The following is a 19,068-nucleotide window of genomic DNA, read 5'->3' on the forward strand; positions in this document are numbered from 1 at the left end:
CATGACTTAAATTATTGCTTTTGTCTTGGAATTTTTTGTTGTATACCTTAGTGTAGATCAAAGTAACACCAAGAAAAAATCTGAAAATTTTAAACCTAAATCCGTCAGATAAAGTAGGGTTTCTAAGAGGAATTTTAAATAACAGTATGAACCCATTTTTATTTTGGGCTTAGAGTAACAATAACACAAGTAATGTGAGAATGAAGTTCCATATAACAAGGATTTATAATAATAATTATATGAGGAAGATTACCCACTATACATTTTTTAATATAAAAATGTATGGGTTTAAAGTTGAAAAGTGTTTATAGACGTTCTGATACATATTATTCCAGTTTATTTTAAAAATTTACCAGACGACTTCATCTGAAACAATCTAGAGGAATCAACTTGGCAAAGGCTAAGACAAGCACTCACATCAACCGCCTGTGTGGTATCTCAGCAAGAGTGTTGTTTTAGGTCATTAATATAAACACCATTACAGTTAGTAATTGCATGACACAGAACACAACAGTGGATTTAGTAGGTTACATAATAAGCAATATATATACACGAGATTCAGTTTTATTGCATTTATACTCCTATGATTATTTAAAACTTTGGAACATTTAGAAGAATTCATTCTGCAATCATCCTTAAGAGTAATGAGTTGCTTTTAAAGGCCAACTAAAACCAACTCTGTTCAAAAAGTGTCAGTTCTTATTCAATATAACGAGAGCTTCTTAATATAATAACATCCGCAATTCATAACAATTCATACAATCTGTGTGGACAGTAATAAACTTACCTAAGGAAATTCGTTAGGCACCCACATTATATGAATAGTTTCAAAATGGTGGCCGTTCGGATTCGTAAATAATGTGTAACCAGGCTGTTACACAATAAAAACCACTGATAAAAACGTTTTTAGAATCCCTAAGTAATGTTAGGTAACTGTTATAACAGCATACTCTTCCAAACTGCTATATTATCTATGGTGACTTTTGGAGACTTGCCCGGAAAGTAAGGACGTTTTATTGTTTATTTGATCAAAGACCTAAATTAGTTTATAATGACGTTTCAGAATTACCAAAGCCAGCACCAAACTGATTGTTCCTTAACAAGGCAAATGAATTCTCTTGGATTAGCAGAGAGTCATACACGAGGCGATTTCAATCAATTGTCACCAGCACTTCACCCTCGAGCTAGGCATGCGTCATTAAAAGAAGGGTGAGACACCCTGGCCTTCCCAGGGGGGTGATTATTTTAACTGGATTGCCACATCGGCTGGTGGTATCAATCGAGCTGGTTACAACGCAATTATTTCTAAACAATTATCCCTCTCTATTAAATAATTGATTAGTCATTTCTTTAGATTCTTACTCTGTGTACGCTTTTATTTCTCATAGTGGTACATACTTTAAGATAAAACGTAGGTGGTTCTGACCTATTCGGGTAGAAAATATTCTGGGCAAAATGAAAATCGTGTGTCATACGATATATAATGAAAACAATTTGATTTTTTCCAGCAGGTTTTGTTGCAACTATAGGTTGTGAATCTGCTTTACCACGCATGAAAAGTCTTTTATAATATATAAATATATAGGCATGGTTACTAAAGTTAATATTTTAGAATAGTCTTTTATAATATATATTTTTCACTATTTCATATTGATTTATTTTGCGTACATCACTCGAACGTTTAATAATACATTTTACTGATTATACAGATTATTGAAAGCGATTTAGTACATTAAGTAAATCTGTTGCATATTAACTTTCATCAAGTGACTATAGTAGTTGAAGACCAGATATTTGTGTTTTAATTAGTGTGGTGAATTTTTTATCTCCTTTAGCGATAGTTTAAACTCATCTTTTTCAACAGCTACACTCGTCAATAAAGTCAACAAGTATGTTTGTCTAAGCGAATGAACTCCATTACGACTACTTTTATAACGGTTTATTGTCATATAATAACTATGTTCAGCAAAAATGTATGGAAAATTGAGAATTGGCCTCGAAATTCTGTGGTGGATAGTAGCGAAACAACATCGAAACATTCCATCGAATTGTATACCACTGTATTCAAGAAGGAAGAATTTTCAAGCTCATGCAGGCTTTCTTGGGTTATTTATCAATTCTTCAATTCTTTTAAGGCTCTTTTTTGTTGTTATGTTGTATTAACTCTTTATTATATTATTTCTAATTTAATAATTTCATGAAGAAATAAAAAGGTACAGGATTAAACATTTGTAATAAAACCTCTTGTAAATGAATACACGTTATACGAGATATTCATGATATTTTATAAAAGGTTACAAAATTAGATGTGTAGTAGAAAATATTTATCTTCACAATTAACTGTTACAAAGAAACAGTAACTTTTAAAGATAAGTACCAGTTCCGTTGTAGGTGTTCCGTTGTAGTCACGTAATATGTTATTTACAACACAGCATTACCTGAGATAGTCTTATATTAATTAACGGCACGTCTCGAAAGTTTAATTTCGCGGAATCTCAAACCAAACTTGTTCTTATTACAAACTATACGAGTTATTTTATATATTGTAATTTTATACATCTAGAAATACATTAGTTTTAAGGTAGTTTTGAGTTTGAATTATCATGTTGGTTTATCTCAGAACTCAATGCAAAGTTTAAAGTTCATCGTCATTATTGTGAAGTGTTTGGACACATCATTATGAGTGTTTGAATAGCATATAAATGGGCTAGACCTTTGAGAGTTGCCTAAACTCTGTTCATGATTAGAACAAAGTAGAGGCCTTCAAAAATCACCAAGGATTTGTTCCAAAAAGTGAATAACCGTTGAAAACGAACAGATATCTAATAATTATTCGTAATCAGAAGAGTTTCTTCAAGTGTTAATAAACATACTCTATGAAATTATTATCTAGGAATATGTTTTGTTGTAAAGGAGTTCCGTCCACATATGGCAAAACGTACTCAAGATCTCGTTACAGCATTTTTCTAATTTTTTAAACCCCAAAACATCCCCAATTTAGCGCCTAGTGACTATATTTTTTCCATCCGAAGACACGTTGTTAAAGTCAGCACAATCACAAAAATCGAGTTGTTGTCGTTGTTAAATTAGGCGGCAATATTATTTGCAACAGTATACACAAGCAATGTTTTATATTTTTATGATAAGTACTAAATATTAATTGCTGTTATATGTAAAGAATTAGTGCTTTAATTTAAGAATGAAATTAAAACAAGAAGTGTTATTGATTATTTTATATATCAAAACTGTACTTACTTTAAAAAATACGCATTGAACAGAAGGCTCGATAAACTTACCAACTTTGATCTTGAGGTATACAATTGACCCATACTCACCAGGTCAGGTAAATGATCAATACCGAAAGAGGAAGTCCATCAACCGGATTAAATCACGTGACACATTGATTTCCGGTCAATGTCACCCCGATCTGCTGCCCAGATTGAAGTGCTCTCCGTCACTGTTGGTTTGGTATTGAATTGGTTTGGTTTACCGAATTCATTGTCAAACTTCGTAGAACGTAATATGGCACAAAGAACAGTATATTTCCTGAGCCTTATATTAATCCATTTACCGTTAACATATTTGTACTATATAAACTTCTATAAAATAAATATAGCTTTAAAAATTTTCCAACACTGTTTTAGTTTTAAGAAACCAATTCCAACGAAAAACCTATCTATCGTATATAACAAAGTTCAGTAATTAGTTAAGTAATTTGTCTTTAACTCAAGTAATTAGTACGTAATCCAGTTAGTAAACAGATTACCTCTTTACTATAAAACTTATAAACTAGTTACCGGGTAAATTCTCAAGAACTCTTAAAAATACTTAGCTAATTAGGATGATAAATCGTAACTAATATTCATAATAATGAGTAATACGGAGAAAATATTACAGCTTTGGCTATCTTCTAAGTTTTATTATCTTAATTTACTATTGTAATATATTGGAAGGATCGGATCCCTAATCAGTATTAAAATCGGTAATGGTCTCTAGTACCGACTGAAAATACGACAACTGAAAGAAACATAAAGAACTATTCGGGGTTGTCATACAGCCTGGTGTCGGAAAGCTTATCTTGCAACTGTTGCTAGAGAGAGATTGACTAGGAAACGTCCAGTAAGTTTCTCTTCAGTCCACACTCTGCCGGTAGAGGTATGTTAGTGTCTCGTTAACTTTTCAAACAAAATAAACTGATATAAAGTTGTCAAAGTGCATGCTAGTTTAACGTTGCGAAGCTTTAATTGAAACAATGGTGGTTAGCTTTGTATGCTGCATGGTCAATTGTACAAGAACGATAATTTGTACTATTCGGTACGTGCTGTCCCTAAGCTGTGTGCACACTCATCACCAGGCATATACTTATTTCTTAGGCTAAGACAAGTTTTCCCATTTCTGAAGTTTTACTTCAATAACCCATAGAAGTTTTGAAGATTTTGTAAAGTATGGTTTAAAATTTGTAGAAAACTATTTTTCAAACATAGCAATAAATATGTATGGTATTGAAAAAAATACACTGCAATTTAGATAGTATCCATAGCTTCAACATGACACCAATTTGAAAGTTATAGGTCCTATATTGACAAATTTATATCAATATTAACAAGTTATTACATTTTGTTAGATGTAAATTACGTTTTTCTTTAAAATACATAAAAAATTGTGTCTAGAATCCTCTTAAAATAGATAGAGCGCAGCTTTTGTCTGGCATTCAGTTGTCAATTTACCACAAATTTTTGAACTACAGTTTGGACAAAAACTTTGATTGTGACATTTTCCATTATACGCGTGTACGTGTATCTACAGACGTAAAGGGATTTTCCTTGGTACGCGTTGGAAGGATTAATACTTTCGCTTCTTTTCCATATTTAAAAAATAGAGGAAGTTTTACAAATAAGTTTATTGTTTTTGTGTACTTAATAAGCATTTCGCAATTGAAACCCAGAAGAAGAAAAGAATTTTCAGGAAGGTGACCTTCAGAGGGGAGTGTATTTTCTTTTGAATAGCAACAATGTAACACCAACTTCTTTTTCTAAAAGATACCTGTTTCGTTGCATAGAAAAAAAACCGCAGCTAATATAAATATTACAGCAAATGATGTCCAAAGGACAGGAACGAACAGGAAATAATATTACCGTACAAGAGATAGGTTACGTAACGATTAGAGAGCTTACATTACAGTAGTAATCTTCAGCTAAGAGTAAGGTTCTGTCATTTTGTATCCCTTTGTTAAGTAACTGACAGATAGGTTACGTAACGATTAGAGAGCTTACATTACAGTAGTAATCTTCAGCTAAGAGTAAGGTTCTGTCATTCTGTATCCCTTTGTTAAGTAACTGACAGATAGGTTACGTAACGATTAGAGAGCTTACATTACAGTAGTAATCTTCAGCTAAGAGTAAGGTTCTGTCATTCTGTATCCCTTTGTTAAGTAACTGACAGATAGGTTACGTAACGATTAGAGAGCTTACATTACAGTAGTAATCTTCAGCTAAGAGTAAGGTTCTGTCATTCTGTATCCCTTTGTTAAGTAACTGACAGATAGGTTACGTAACGATTAGAGAGCTTACATTACAGTAGTAATCTTCAGCTAAGAGTAAGGTTCTGTCATTCTGTATCCCTTTGTTAAGTAACTGACAGATAGGTTACGTAACGATTAGAGAGCTTACATTACAGTAGTAATCTTCAGCTAAGAGTAAGGTTCTGTCATTCTGTATCCCTTTGTTAAGTAACTGACAGATAGGTTACGTAACGAGTAGAGAGCTTACATTACAGTAGTAATCTTAAGCTAAGAGTAAGGTTCTGTCATTCTGTATCCCTTTGTTAAGTAACTGACAGATAGGTTACGTAACGATTAGAGAGCTTACATTACAGTAGTAATCTTCAGCTAAGAGTAAGGTTCTGTCATTCTGTATCCCTTTGTTAAGTAACTGACAGATAGGTTACGTAACGAGTAGAGAGCTTACATTACAGTAGTAATCTTCAGCTAAGAGTAAGGTTCTGTCATTCTGTATCCCTTTGTTAAGTAACTCTGATTCAGTGATGAAGTTTAATAAACAACAGAAGTATTATATGAATTCATCCTTGAAGAAATAACAATTTATTTTTAGTTACATTATAGAAACACGTCCTTAGCATTTGTAATTCGTTTCTATGAAAGTCCATTGTTGGTAGATTGATAAATTAAAATTTATATTCTAAACAACTCGTGTACATTATCTAATTTACCATGGTACTTATCATTTTATACAATAATCTAGGTAAAACTACAAATAGAAACTAAGAGGAAAGTTGGGATATTAAAAATAATATAAAAATATATTGATAAAAATTATTGATATAATTGGTCATTTCTCTTATACAGTAGTTAAACTAACTATTTGTACTCTTACAGCACAAGCAGTTATATTTAATAGCTTTTCTCACTTAAAAATGTTTTTTTATGAATTCCAGAAAAGATTATCTTAACATCAGACATGATGTAATACGATAAAATCTTTAAAATCGGCTAATTCCATGGGGTTTACGTTCGTGGCAGCAAAACATTGTGGCACGCACTCTAATACATCGATTATTATTAATATCCCTTCTGCAAAGGTTAGAAGAAAAGGTAGATTTCATTTTAGGACCAAGAATACCATTTATAAGAAGATTTTGATTAATAACTACTAATATTAAAGAGTTCACAGACCGCTTTATATCCTTCTAGAACGGCTCGTCAAATAAAATCCGATTATGATAATAATTATAGTTCATGTAATATACACAACTACATTTAATTACAGGAAAGGACAGAGAGGAATGTCGCTGTTATATACCCATGATTCATGTTTCAAACAAGTTTATTCAATACACCTTTTTAAATATGAAAAATTGCGGAAATTGTATATTTGCATGAAAAGCGATGACCTATTTTGGATTTCACTACTGGTACTCAAAAAAGGATGTAAAATTGGCAATATTAACAAAATAATTAAACAAAATGGAATATATATGTTATACTCATAGTATCAATAATAGGTGGTGGCATTTTCTAACAAACTGTAATGTTACAAAAGAGTTCAGACGATAGTGGAATAAATCATTGAAATCGTTGAAACTTGTAAATACTGACCCTTTATGGAGCCAATATAGACATTCATTTGTTTTACAAATTTATTATTTTGTATTATGTATGCTTAACTTCATATCGTGGACTAAGACGTTTTCACAGGACATAAACCTCTTTCAAAATCTTGGGGGAAAATTACGGCTAAATTCTAATGCACCTTCAGTGAAATTCGCTGGTGAGTGGGACTCGCACTCACTAAACCCCCCCACTGGGTGACCCAGGGTGAGACTTTGTGGACTGCTTACCGCATTACGTCAAGATAGTGCTTGCTTAAGCCAATGGAGGACTCCTATAGCAACATCAGGGATGTATTAACTTTCTTTTAATTTCTTGGTTTTCAGCACCACCTCTACATAAACCGGCAGTATTCCAAGTCTATCAGAGCCCATTTTCCGAAAAAATCTAGTCTCGTTCTTTGTTTTTCCACCGTTTGCAGAAGAAGAGCGTGTGTTTGGCACCGGGTCGTCATGCTCCCATCACTTTACATGGGGAACATTCTGAGCTTTCAAACTTACCTATATTAATAATGTAAAAATTGCCATAACCTATGAGGAACTGGGTTAGGTAGAAATTTACCTACCCATGTTGTCACTTCACTCATTCTCTCAGTTCTCCAATCACCCTGGCCGTCCTACGTACTCTAGCGGCCATCGATCCTGTCAGTCCTTTATAGTGTTGTCTCGAACCTCAGTGCGAGTTACCACAACGTCCCCTTTGAATACCCGCTTTCTTTCTAAATAGAGAGGTCTATTGGGATTGATCCCGCCACCATGAAAACGGCCGGTTCGGAGAACGTTCGGTAAGCACTTGCGATCCAGAGTACCCCTTTTTCTGTACTGCAGCCATATTTTGCCTAAAGCACCCTTAACATGATCTTCCACCTATGTCTCGTATCCGTACAGGATCACGGGGGCAAGCAACACAAAGAAAACATGGTCATTGAATCAACAAAATTAGGAAAGAAATAAACAGAGGACTAATCTATTATTTAAATATTCACCGGAACAAAGTGCCTCTTCTGCTTTCCATCCCTGTAATAAAATATAAAGAACTTTTTCTTGCTAAGATAATTTAAAAGGGAAATGGCTCAAACAAAACAGAAACACTGCGTATTCTAACAAACAGTATGTGTTTATGCAAAAAGATATAACAATATCGACATTCGTCACATTGTGCAGTCGTTATTTAATCACATAAAACTGAATTATAGAAATTTTTCACGTTACGCAGTGGAAAGAAGATCCATGCTATGCTTAAATTCAGTGAAGGCTTCTAGTTTGGAAACAAAGCTGTTGACATTATTAAGGCTTGCATATTTCTTCACCGTATATATATATATATATATATATATATATATATATATATATATATATATATATATATATATATATACACTGTTAAACAACATTCGTAAGTATTTATAGATTTTTTACAAATAAACGAGAAATTAATCTTTATCTGGGTATGCATATTTAGCACAAAATATATAGTAGAAGAATTTTCTTTTGTTCCTCAGCCTCCGACTCTCAAAATTTTGAACGTTCATACATTAATTGATTTGTAAAATATAAATTATTTCTTAAATAATAAAAAAAATGTCCAACTGAACGCATTAAGGATGTTTTTTACAATGAAGTACAATTTTACGATAGATCGTAAGAACGCTAAATTCCTTTCAATAATCACCAGAGATTTTGATATACTACAATTAGTAGATATTATCAATTTTATTATTACAATATATTTATTTATAGAAAATTCGCAATATTTCTAACAATCGTTACTTCTACAGTTTCCTTAATGCCTTATAACGTTCAAAAAATATCAGAAGTGCAAGTTCACAATAATTAGTTTATGAACACAGTACCGTATAACACAACGTGAAGCGACATTTGAAGCAGCCATCACAACAACAGGTTTTGAATGTTTATTCATACTTAATTAGTAATAACACTTCGTATTAGTGAAACTTTAATATGGAAGCCATATTATACCATACATACAGTATAATTTTCTTCTATCTATGTCGTGGAGTATTTCAACAAATTAAATTTATATTATCAAACAAGAATTTATACGATATGTTAACATATTTAATAACTTTTAAATCTCCATATTTTATCAATAGCATAAAAAGGAATCTATGAATAACATACACGTATGTTTTAAAACGACACTTGCAAAAAACACTAAAAATATATATTTACACATTTCTTGTGTCAAAACATATATGATATTGCAAGTATTGCAAGGAGACAAAATCTGGCCATTTAACATCCACCAAGAGAAAAGTAACGTAGTTTTAGTAATGTCTGTCCAGAGAGAACAAAAGGAGACGTTAGTTGTTAGGTGAGGAGGAACTATTTTTACGACACAATATACGGACACCATAGATTATCATGTAGGTCATGTCCTGAGTCGGTAGCCATCATTTTATTTACAACCAATCCCTGCTCGTGAGATTCTGGGCACGTTTGCAGCTATGTACCTATAACATGACCACCCACCCCCTTATATTTGAGGTTGTAAAACTTACAGACCAGTGTGAACGAACGACTGACTCAATCCTAAAAACATTAAACCATATACCATTATCCTACTGTACTTTAATTTAATTATTGAAAATGTGTTTTTTAAATGTAAATTTTACTACTTTCGCTAAAAGCAGACCAATAATTATTATAAGTTTGCATTGCCTTCATAGTTATTATTATATTATGATGTATTACTAGTAGTTTACTAACAAAGACAAGACAAACAATTCTTTCATTATAGAACGGCAAATAGATGCTAATTTTAATCTTACATAAATTATTTTATTTCCTTGAAATTTTTTAAGTAACAACCCAACTTACTGTGCATGATAATCTGGTGGTTAAGAAAACTCATGTGTGTTTGCTTACAGACAGAGCTTTTGTATTCAAACAGAGGATAATAATAATTATCATATGGTGACTTAAGCGAGATTAATCAGGATATTTTATATATTATGTAGTAGCATAAAACATATTAGCTTTTGTCTGGAAGTGTTGATAATTCAGTGAATTAAAATGCAATTCATTTTAAATTTCTTGATGAAATAACAATAAAACTATTTATACGTGACGTTCGTTTTTTACAAACAATAAATTAATAGTAAGTTGATTGAAACGCTTGTCATTTTAAGGTATAAAATCTGTAGAAAATTTACAATTGGAGATCCAAAATTTCGTCTTTTCCACAAAGGAATAAATTTGATAACATGAACACAAACATTTTCATTAACATTTTTCTATTACAAACGGGAATATTCAGGAAGAAAACTCCAAAAAATAGGCATTCACTATTTTTATACAGATAACGTCAAGAATATCTATGTAAAATATTAATTTATAGTATATGATAGTTTTATTTACGTGGTAGAGTATGGATTTATAATTACATTCGGTATAATTACAACATGATTGATCACGCAAGCTGTGGAAGTCGCTGAACCACTGAAAGCTACACTTGGTAATTGAGTCTGGTAGCTCTGAAGCTTGAATAATTAGCATCTGTCAGTTGTACGTGAGACGTGGAGTATGGTACACCTGACTGAAACACAGCTCAGTGTTGACTGTCTTGCCTCGATCAGATGAATAATCATCGAACTATCCATACTTGACTGCGCGTTATCGATCACTCTCGAGGGTCTGCAATCATTTTTGTCTCTATTTGACTGTCTCAGTGTTGACTGTCTTGCCTCGATCAGATGAATAATCATCGAACTATCCATACTTGACTGCGCGTTATCGATCACTCTCGAGGGTCTGCAATCATTTTTGTCTCTATTTGACTGTCTCAGTGTTGACTGTCTTGCCTCGATCAGATGAATAATCATCGAACTATCCATACTTGACTGCGCGTTATCGATCACTCTCGAGGGTCTGCAATCATTTTTGTCTCTATTTGACTGTCTCAGTGTTGACTGTCTTGCCTCGATCAGATGAATAATCATCGAACTATCCATACTTGACTGCGCGTTATCGATCACTCTCGAGGGTCTGCAATCATTTGTGTCTCTATTTGACTGTCTCAGTGTTGACTGTCTTGCCTCGATCAGATGAATAATCATCGAACTATCCATACTTGACTGCGCGTTATCGATCACTCTCGAGGGTCTGCAATCATTTGTGTCTCTATTTGACCGCTCGACATTTTGACAATGACATGACATACTTGAAATTGTACAAGAACCTTATATAATATATATATTAGCCGTGATGACAAGTAAAAAATTACAGGGTTAAAAAATTGGATGGAAACTGTTTGTTTTTACTCCTTTATATGATTGTTAATAAGGTATTCTTACATGTAATGAAGGTACTTGATTCTATTAGATTTTCCATCCTTTTTCGGATCCTTACATACTTTATAGTTTCGATTTATTCTTATATATTTTACGATATTACTGTTACTTAGCATTGTAGCATTATCAATTACGATGATAAAAAAAAACAAATTCTATTTTTGTTATGATCTAAATTATTCCAAACTAACCTAAATGATCTAGATCAGTATAGTACCAATAAAACTTGCATATCGAAGATGTACTAATTAAATCTTATATCTGTAGTGAGAGAATAGAGTTCAAACTCTTTAAACCCTTATTTTTTCTAAATTTAATAACACTGGTATCGTTACTAAGCTGACAATATTGCATTTATTAAACTAATGAATTTCCAATTTTTCTTCAATTAGGATCTGAAAATGCCTTTCCAGTATTTTCAAATTTTTCTGTATAGGCTAAGAAACTTAAATCTAAATAAATAAAAGACCTACAAAAGTCACATTGTTGTCTGACCTTTAAGTTAGTCTATGGTTGGAGAACATCTGTTGACGTGGCATGGTGCTTTCACGTGACATAAATGTAGAAGTGTTCGGTGATGCCACGTCACTGGAAATGTAGAGGTCATTAGACATAATGTAGAGGCAAACAGGGTTATAGGTACAAGAGATAAGCCATATGTCAACCCGTTGAACCTTTTAGATCATTTTATGATGCACATGTAACAACAATATATGTTGGAAAGATTACTTAATATTTAAATGAAGGAAGGATAATTTCTTTGAAATATTTAGAAACAAATTATCATCTAAACGTAATTCGAGTATTTAATAAAAAATTATATTATTTATTCAAAGTTCTTCTATTTTTGTGTTAACTGTATTTACTTACTAACTCAAGTAATAACTCTGAAAGTCAATAGCTATGTATAGACTATAATATGTCTGTGCAAATACAATGTACTTTTAACAGTTATGTATGTGTAAAAGTGAATATTAATAAATAACAAAATTATATCTTTAGTTAAACCATCTTAGTTAAAAAATTATTGAACTTGACAATTCACTAATGTTTTAAGTTGGATATTAGAACGTTGACCATGTCTCTTGGAGAACATGTGACGACGTGGCGTCGTGCTTTCATGTGACAGGAATGCAGATGTGTTCGGTGATACCATATTACTGTTAAATTGTCATTCATGAGTAGTTACTGATCCATATTTGTGTCACATTTTGAATTTATATGTGGTTACATGACCCATACGACTAGTTCTTTCTAATATTCGGCCTTGAGCAACTTGACATGTACACCCAACAGGGATCACATCTGGCTGGTTTATACCTTCCAGTTGAACCCACCACTGCAAAAACCAATATGTCACTTAAATCTGGGCAATCTTATGGATGTCCAAGAACGGCACATCACTAACCGTAAATGTCGAGATTCTGGGGTTCATGGACAATTCGATAGGTCTATTCTACTGTGGGAGATGACTGTTGGAGTTGGTGGGGTTTGTTCCCTAACCTCAGATGTTCTTACTAGCCTCAACAAAGGTGTGCTACCCCCTGCCTACTTTTACTGGAGAGGCTGGTTCAGAGCTGCCCTCTCCTTCTTCCGGGGAGATATAACTTTGAAATGTAGTGCCCTAATTCTTCCTCATGAGTCTCGATAGGCGGCCCCTACTCCATACCCTGCCTCACTCCGGAAGCAGCGCAAAGGTTCTTACAGGAGTAGGTGCAGTTTATAAGCTTCTTGTCCTAAGAGAACAAAAAGAAACTTGGAATTTAGAATATAACTATGTTGTCTGAATTGTAGCTGTGTCTATAATTGGAGAAAATGTGACGGCGTGGCGGGTGTGTGACAGGGTTATAGACGTTTTCAGTGGTGCCATGTAAATGGTAAGTTGTGATTCATAAGTATTGATCTAAATTTATGTCACATCTAGAACAGATAAGTAGTTAAGTTGCCTCATATAACTAGTCCTGTCTAACATTCACCCTCGATTTACTTCTTGGAATATAGCAAAATAATGTCTGATATGTTTCTGTGTCTATTCTATAAGTACATGGGACTTTGTGGGGTTCGGTTCTGTACGTGACGGAAATATAGATTTTTCCAGTGATGTCATGTCTCATATAGTATATTTAAAATATGAATCAGCAATAAATTGGAAGACTTAAGTTACACCTTCATGTACAGGAAGCTATTAAATTTGAATTAAATTACTTACTTTAAACTACTTTAATATAATTATTAAATACATTATTGTTTAAGTTCAATATCAGAACTTTGACCGTCTCTATGATTAGAGAACATGTGACGACGAGGCGTCGTGCTTGCACGTGACAGGAATGCAGATATGTTCGGTGATGCTATGTCACTGGTAAATTGTCATTCATGAGTAGTTACTGATCCCAATTTGTGTTACATCTGGAGCAGATAGATGGTTACGTGACCCATACGCTAGCTCTGTCTAATATTCACCCTTGAGTGACGGCATGTAGAATATGTCAATTTTGTCTGAACTGTGACTATGTCTATAATAGGAGAAAATGTGACAGCGTGGTGTGTGATGCTTGCACGTGACATAAAATTAGATATGTTGAGAGATGCCATGACACTAGTAAATTGTCATTCATGAGTAGTTTCTGACCCCAATTTGTGTTACATCTGGAGGAGATGGATGGTTACGTGACCCATACGACTAGTTCTGTGTAACACTCACCCTCGAGTAACTTGGCATGTAGAATATAACAAAGTTGTATAAACTGTGACAGTGTCTATAAATGTGACAGCGTGATGTGTGATGCCTGCACGTGACAGGAATGCAGATATGTTCGGTGATGCCATGTCACTGGTAAATTGTCATTCGTAAGTAGTTACTGATCCCAATTTGTGTTACATCTGGAGCAGATGGATGGTTACGTGACCCATACGACTAGTTCTGACTAACATTCAGCCTCGAGTAACTTGGGATGTAGAATATAACATGTCTGAACTGTGACTTTGTCTATAATAAGAGAAAATGTTACTGATACCTAATTTTATCACATCTGGAGCAGATACGAGTAATTGGTTACGTGACCCATACAACTAGTCCTGTTTAATCGTCGGTCTTAGGTAAAGACGATATGTTGTCCTATCGACTAATTTTCTCGTACTGTATGTAATATATTGCCATATACAAACAATATTTCTTATTAAAATTTAAATTAATTTAGATTTGGATTTAATTTCAAATAGTTAATTCTTTTAGAACTGAGTATATGAACTGTCAAGCTATGTGAATGTATATGTAAAACATTAGAATAAACCAATTTTGAAACCGTTATTCTTGCAATTGGTAAATGCACGTAACATTCTCTCTTATGATGTTAAAAGTAATACCAATTAACACATACAAGATTAGCAATACATAATGCGATAGGCGATTAGATATGTTATTACTGAAATGTGCAACTCCTTTGTTACAAAAAGTTTTAATAAATACGTTACAACTCGTTTAGAAAATTGTCACCGTTCTTTAAAAAGTGTCACCATTACTCCCTCGATAGTTATTTGGTGCAGTTGACAATATTTGAATACAAAAATGACGAGATGCCACCGTTTAGTTTATTTGATATTAGGAATATGACTAAGTACCTTACACCTCGACAATTGTACAAATATAGCTCCAATGTGACGGCACTCCAAGTGATTAACTGGCCCAGTGTGTCCAGGTATTTCGCTGTTTGGGGACGTGCAGAGTTGAAAGCTAATATTTGATGTACAGCGTTTGCCGGACAAGGTTTTAAGATAATTGTTAGTTTTGTCTTCCATATTGACTAAGAAATATTGTTTTTACTTTAGGTGGACATAAGATCAATATTGGTTTAGTAATTAAATGATGGTGAAATTTCGTCAAAGCCAAACGCCATTAAATTAATGTTATAACAATTTATAGACGTTCAAATATAGATAATATAATTGACGCTCGCAACATGAAAATCTTTCCTTAAATACCTTTTAAGTGAAAACTTTGGACCAGACTACTTACATAGTAGTTTCCTAACGTTTTTTGGTTTATGATTCTAAAATTGTATTTATAAAATATATAATGAAATGTACATTTAATATTATCGTTTATTACATTAGTTTTAATACGCAAAAAATATAACAACCTACTTATGCAATTGTTTAATAATCTGATATAAAAATATAAATCATAAAGGAGCAACATACTGGAGTTCCTGAAGGGGTTATAGCATTATATCAAACACATTTCATGATCTGCCCTTTATGACTTTGTTTGTTTTTACGATTATTTAGGTAATGATGTTCGTACATGTGTACATTGTCGCTATTAGGCCTAACTGTAGAAGTAAGTTTCGTCCATAGAACTTGCAGCAATGTTTAATAGGAAAGAAACATACAATTTTATACCACAATTATCACTATTTACAAAATTCGAACAAAGGAATAATAGACAGTTGGCTGTACAATACTTTATTGTGGCTAAGCTATTTACTATGAGGATAAGTAACACATATTTATAACGATAATTCAACATTTTGTTCGTTTATACGGGAACAAGTATACCTATCTCAAAAACTTTCTGTAGAATAAGTACATATTAAGTTTGTTACTTTGAGAAAATATTTAGGAAAAGGCTAAATAAAATTGTGAAAAGTGTATCCCATTTAAAATAGTTCAACAATAAAACCCCTTTTCTTTTAGTCATAATTGATATCACAAGCGTTAAAATGTAATGGAATGGTTATGCACGCTTATACACCTTTTGATTTGTTCAACATTTTTACTATTACGATAAGTAGCCTACTATTTTGTTTCTTAACTGCACCATTTATTTTAGGGGCTTCGGCGACAAAGACTGCTCACTTATATATAAAACCAAACTATGATAGCTAGTTGTGGTGTATGCTTTTTTATATTCTGTTGAAAATATACTGCATCACATTTTAAAAGAGTAGTAATTAAGTAAAGGAATTCTAATAAGAAATCCTCTTAAATGAAGTTGAGATGATTTTACTTACCTGCTGTCTTATTACCGATGAATAAATAAACTCCTGTGGGATTTTCAGAAAGGTATAATCTTCTTATTGCTTTGGGATTCTCTTTCTTACGAAAGAGGAGCCTATAAGTGTCAGATGCTTGCTAATTACTTCCGACAAAACGTGTAAGAGAGAATCCATTATGTTTCTACTTTGTAAGAACGTAAATATTATATCTTTTAACAAAGAACATAAATCACTATTTGAATTAATTAGATTGGAACCCTTAATGTCATCTACTCTTTTTAATAACATTAACGCTAAATTAACATTTATAATTATGCTCATTAAGAGTGAAATGTTTAATTTCATTATTGAATAAAATGTCAAATCTTTTACAAACAATGAAAATATTTGCCCCAAAGCTAAAATTTATATGTTTATAAGTTTATTGTAACAACTATGATTTAGATAACTAAATTAGGCAGGATAGTATAAAAAATACTAATGATGTACATAAATTCTTGTATTTCAGTTTAGTGAGGTTTTTGATGAAATTTATATAATCTTAAAGCATCGGTTAAATCAGTTATATTACTCTTGTTTTATCTTTCGGTATTTTAAATCATCAAATTTCGTGTGACCTTCGTTTTAAGTTGACCACACACACACACACACACACACACACACACACACACACACACACACACACACACACACACACACACACACACACACACACACACAAGCGCGCGCGCGCGCATACAAATATATACTCGAGTATATATTCAGTTTTGTGCTAAATAAAGTAATAAAGTAACCTCTTGTTATAATTTATAAAACATACTATATTTATAACAGTTTTCATTCAACATTTACACAAGTACCAATTAGAAATAGCATTTTATTCGTTGGTAAATGTATGTATATTGTTAATCACAATTTTAAAAGCTATTCCGATTTGAATCCGTAATAAATATTTGGTTATCTCTCTTCAATGTAAGTGTAACATGTTATATAATTGCCTTTGATAGTTTTTAGTTCATCATCATAAGAAAAACAAAACAATTACGGAAAATATTATTTTAATAATAATTCACTACATGAAAATGAGATTACAGATATTTGGTGGAATTTTATGCGACAAGACAACAACATGAAGTCATTAAATATCTTAAATAAGCTTTTATAATATAAAACTGTGGAATATTACTGCCACCAGCATAAATGACTCCCGAAAACCGACCTATGACCATTCACTAGTGAGCGTGTCTTTATTCACAGAACGAAGGAAAATAAGTTGAATAACATCTTATTCTACTATAGCTTAGTAGAATGGAAATAAATATGCTATTTTACGATAGTAATAAAACTGGCATATTTACAACATTACACAGTTTAGTCCTGAGCACGCCGATCGATCAATGTTAGGCTCCTGTCTTTGCGAATATTTATGGCGTCCCCGGTACTATGGAAAATACCTATTCAATAAAATATTTCAAGTAGTTTTTATTTGTCACTGTCTCTATAGACAGTATTTAGATAGGTAAAAAATTCCAGAAAAGTAACGGAAACAATGTTTATTTGTGTTTGTTAAAAATCAAAATCAATAAAGAGGGAATAAGAAGGAATAAATCTTAATTGATGTCTTAACTGATGTCTAGCACTCAAAACACTACACTAATGCGATATGTATATACAAAACAATAAATTAAATATAAAAATCAAGTTCTGAAAAGTTTAATGGCCGAGAAAGATAGCAGTGTTACAAGGTATTGGGTCCGACATGGAATCAGTGTCGCGTTATTTTAATGATTCATACTGTGATCCAGCTGAGCTGATAAATTGACTGAACTCTTTTCAATTTTGTTTCGGGGGGAAGTTCTATATATGATATTGAAATGCCTTATAACTACTGTATTAAAGATGTCTCCTTATTGATTTCTTTTTTCATATTGTTATGTTTTAAACATGCTAATAAAATAAGAGAGTGTTTTTCTTGATATACCTGACTGAAAACGTCAAATTGGATTATTCATAAGTTCTCAAAAATAATATTTAGAAAATATAAATTGAATCTGTAACGTCATCTTGTTCAAGTAATTCAGTTCTTTCATACTGGTATACCTTTAAAAGAACTGTTATAATCAATAGATAATTAATTATACTCTGCAAAAACTACTGCAATTATACACCCTTTCAAATTAAATATGGAGATATATTTAAAAATGGTACATCAACATGTGTTAGGTATTAATAATATTATCTATTTATACTACTGTTACTACAGTTATACTACAGTAGTAACATTATTTATTTAGGCTATTTAATTAATATTTTTCTGAAATGCCTCATGATAATAATTATACGGACTTAGTGTTAAATATCTTATTAATTGTACGTTCAAAGAAAATACTTTTTTGTAACTATAACAAAGCCAACTAGTATTATTTTATGTATTTATAGTCCACATAGGTTATAAAATAATTATTTATCTCAAATATACTTAAGTTTAAATCATATTTAGATATTGAAGACTTAAAGTTTTATCTATAGTATGAAAAAGAAGACATGACATTCATGTATACTTTTTCCTATGTAATAGTAATCTGCCAAATGCATTTAAAAAAATCAGAATTAAGAATATATATTTTGTATTT

At 32.2% G+C, this 19,068-nt stretch overlaps 1 protein-coding gene across 13 annotated transcripts in view; it reads left to right on the top strand.

The window, feature by feature from the left end:
• LOC124357269 (CUGBP Elav-like family member 1) overlaps positions 1-19,068 on the top strand; it is a 1,015,984-nt gene that overhangs the window by 337,056 nt on the left and 659,860 nt on the right. The gene's annotated exons all lie outside the window — the stretch shown is intronic.

This window comes from Homalodisca vitripennis, chromosome 3 (assembly GCF_021130785.1).
Source record: "Homalodisca vitripennis isolate AUS2020 chromosome 3, UT_GWSS_2.1, whole genome shotgun sequence".
Classification (NCBI taxonomy): Eukaryota; Metazoa; Arthropoda; class Insecta; order Hemiptera; family Cicadellidae; genus Homalodisca; species Homalodisca vitripennis.